The following is a 4226-nucleotide window of genomic DNA, read 5'->3' on the forward strand; positions in this document are numbered from 1 at the left end:
CCTTCTCCTTCCCTTTCTCATTTCTCCTCCTCCTCTTCCTTCTCCTCATCTTCTTCCTCCTCCTCCTTCTTCTTCTCCTTCTTCTTCTTCTTTCTTCCTCTTCTCTTGCTGCTTTTCTGTGAGAGGTAGGCTATGGTCCATCACTGTCCCAGGTAGTTTGTTCTAATGCTCAGGGTCTTACTACTGGCTTTCCCTAGGCTTCAAGGATTAGTTGCCTGCTTTCACTGGAGGTTAGGCTTCCCTTCTGGGAGATTCTGGGGTGCTGATCACTTCCCCTTGTGTGGGGTTTAACTGCTGGTCTGCCCCAGGGGGGCAAATTCTGGAGGAGATGAGGGAAAAATAGATAAACTAATGACCTGCTGGTAGAGTGGCGAACTGGTCCAACCATTCTGGAAACAATTTGGAATCATGCCCACCAGAATATAAAACTAGGCTTATCCGTTAACCCAGCAATATTACCAATAACTCTTTATCCCAAAGAGATGAAAGGAAAAGGAAAATTGCCTATATGTGCAAAAATATTTTTAGCAGATTTTTGTTTTATTGTGGCAAGGAATCGGAAAGCAAGGGGATGCTCGTTAGTCAAGGAATGGCTGAACAAGTTGTATCTGTTTGTGACTGAATGCCACTATGTTATAAGAAAAAAATGAGCAGGGTGCTTTCAGAAAAACCTGGAGAGATTTATGTGAACTGATACAAAGTGATGTGAGAAAAACTAGGATATCATGTCACACAACAACTGCTATGTTGTAATAATCAACCGTGAAAGACTTGGCTTTTCTAATCAATGCAAGGATCAAAGACAATTCCAAAAGACTTGTGATGAAAAAAATATCTACTTCTAGGAAGTGAACTGATAAACTCTGAGTGAAAATAAAAGTATAATTTTTTCACTTTCTTTATGTTTTGTGCTTTTAAAAACATATCACTTACATGAAAATGTTATGTATGATTTCACATGTATAATTTGTAATCACATTGCTTGCCTTCTCAGTAGGTGGGAGAGATCATGGAAGAGAGAGAGAGAATTTGAAACTCAAAATTAAATGGAAAAAAACCATCCAAAATAAATAAATAATAACTATAAAAGAAAAAAAAAGAAATAGCTGAGAAATAACCCATGTGCTTCACTAGAATTTATGCAATACCAAAGAGATCTAGAGGAAGGCCTTTAGCATATTAGGTGGAATACTTTAGGATAATTTTTGGAAGTACATAGACAAGTCATTCAAGACAAAAAAATATGTAGAAGAATTGTGATGTATATCATTAGGAGTACCCACAGAAATGAGGTCACGGAGCCATTAATATCTTGAAATCCTTAGGGTATAGATTTTTTATACTTCTCATTTGGTTGTGTGACTTAAAGATGTTCTAATGTAGAACATAATTTACAAAAACCTTCCTATTTCTTTTTCATCAAGTTTACCCTGATGAATGTAGATCATTCTCGTAATGATTTTCTATAAATAAGACAGTAGAGTTCTGGATCTATATTTACTAATACCTCTCAGTCACCATTTTAAGTAATATTACCATTTATATTCTCCTCCTCTCCCCCACCAATCATTTGGAAATCTTCCCTTTCTAAGATAGCTTGAAAATATCTAAGTGCTTCTTATAATTTTCCTGGATCTATCATAACTTTGTTCCCTATATATTTGATTAGATTTACCTGTTCTTTCCCACTTTCATATTTTTTAAGTCCATCGCCACTTTCTTACTCAGTAGTAATACATCAGGTAATAAGGCCCAAATCTGGGAATTCCACTAGAAGTATAGATGAAAATAGACCACCACAAAAGCACTTGCAGGTCCATCCTATTTCATATCTACTTTCTTTCTTCTCTCATGGTAACCAATGAGTTAAACTTTGGTTTCTGAGTCCTGGCCAAGAGTCATTAGCAGGGTTATAGTGAGTGAAGCCTGGAGTGGAGATGACTTATGTCCTAGTATATGAAATAGAAGGCCCCTCAAAAGTATTTGCCATGATCTTTTTAGCTTTGTTCTCAAGTATATCCTTTCATGAATTCTGTGGGAGAGGTGATGGAAGAAAGGAAAGGGTCACTGTTACACCAGGCAGAACTGTTCCCAAGACATTGGAGGTGGAGTCACCTGGAGATTATATCATGAATATACATACCAAAGTAGGAATAGTCTGCCCCTCTTCCTCTGAGTTACAAATGCCTGCCAACAGAGCAACCTCTAGGAGAACCTGCCTCTGAACTTCCCCTTCCCTTCAGAAGCTCTCCAAAGAGACAGTGGAGACAGTGTTGTGCAATAGAATGAGCAATGAACTTCAAATGATGAACTGTTAATCATGGAAATTGAGTTTAAATACCGACTTTGCTGCTTACCACTTTGTGACCTTGGGCAAGTCACTTAACCCTTTTAAGACTATTTTCTTATGTATAAAATGAGTATATTGAGCTAGAAGATGTCTAAGCTCACTTCTATCTTTAGATCTGTGACCCATGGTCCTATAACAGAACACAGCTAACCTGATGAAAGAATAAGAAATGGAGAGTGAGATTATCTTATAAAACTCCAAATATGGTGAGAGAAAAGCTAACATGAGAAATGAAGAGCAAGAGGGAATACCTCTACAAATCTCCGGAGACAAACAGAAAGGCTGATGTAAGTAGTAGGTGTACTGGAAAAGAGAAGAAGTAAATGGCTATAAGTTTAGCAAGAGCCAGCCAGGAGTAGAAAGCAAAGATATGAATGAAGAGATAAAGAAAGGAGTGTTCCCAGGACCACCTGAAGAGATTCTGTGTATGGAGGGCAGATCTCTGAAATATGGGTGTATAACAGCGGATTTCTGTAAGCTAGACATATTCTAGTAGAGTCATAGTTGTGAAGGAATTGTCATGCTATCAGCTTAGGCTTAGGAAAAATCCCTCCATGGGCCACCTGATTTAGAGAGAAAGGACATAACTGGTGCTATTTGGTGGAGGAAAGCCAAACAATAGGGAATAATGAAGCCATGTTAAACAAGAGCCATGAGAAGAAACACCAGACCTCCCAGAAAAACATGGTAGGAAGAGGGTACTGGAGTAATATCTTTCCTCTAGTTTCATCTATGAATAGTTTTAGGTTGATCTTGAATTCCTTAAGTTATTTATTTTTTAGAAAAATGTCATCTAAATGATGACTGAGAGCATAAAGGGAACGAAAACCTGTGTTAAACGGTAACATGTCAAATATTAAAAATAACATGACATTAATCACATCTCTTTGATGAGTAAAATATAAAATGATGGTCATAGTAACATGCTCTCTTGGGATCTCCCTTACTCACCCAAAATTATGAAATGAATTTAGCTAAGCATTTAGGATTTGATGTTTTTGCTCTGCTTTCTCTGTGGGACTTGGGACTGTATTATAGTGGGATTACTCAAACCCGTAGGAAGTTGTATCTGGAGAATCAGTCATGGACAGACCATTTAGAACTATAAAATAAGAATAAGGGCTGCCAGTTTCTGGCCTGAAGTTCTCTGTGTGCTAACGAATGGTAACTGCTGGGACAGTCTCTCTCCGATGACTCCCCTTCCACATCTCCCTCTTTGCTGTGTCAAGTAAACCTTTGCACAGTGTTCCCTGTTTATATTTTATACATTCTTTTATCTTGACTGTCTCTTCACATAAAACATATGAGGATGACCTTAAGCCTATGCATTTCATTGGGTATAATTTATAATCATACAGAATATGTACTATACAGTTTCAAGGAGGGTTTAGCTTCACTGGGCATAAATAGCGGAGCTCTCTTTTTCCAGTGTCAAGTATGTTATCCTTTTCTCCACCCTTTTAATCACTAAACATTATCTTTGAGTGATGTAGAGTCTATTTTAATTTTATTCTATTTTGTTATATTTTATTCTATTTCCAACAAAGCACTAAATCTCAAAACTGAGCATCTTAAAATGGAGTCTGGGTCTTTTTTTTCTCCTAGAGACAGCCTGTATTATAAATGGCATATGCAATCCTGATGCCTGAGACTAAGCCCTTCCATTCCACCACTCCCTTAACACCTGTGTCAGGAGCTAAAGAGACCCAGAGAAGGACAAAGAAGATAGAATTGCAAATCGTATGGTAGTAGATAGAGATGGTGATTTCAATTCTGCCCATTTATCATGGAGAGTGGAGAGTGAGGGAAGCATGGATAACTAGAAACAAAAGTAATATCTATGGGTTAGAATAGTTTGAGTAATCAGGGATCATGT

The sequence above is a fragment of the Petaurus breviceps genome, unplaced genomic scaffold (genome assembly GCF_028583685.1).
Source record: "Petaurus breviceps papuanus isolate PSGF00001 unplaced genomic scaffold, PetGlider_PUasm1.0 79, whole genome shotgun sequence".
In the NCBI taxonomy this organism is placed as follows: Eukaryota; Metazoa; Chordata; class Mammalia; order Diprotodontia; family Petauridae; genus Petaurus; species Petaurus breviceps.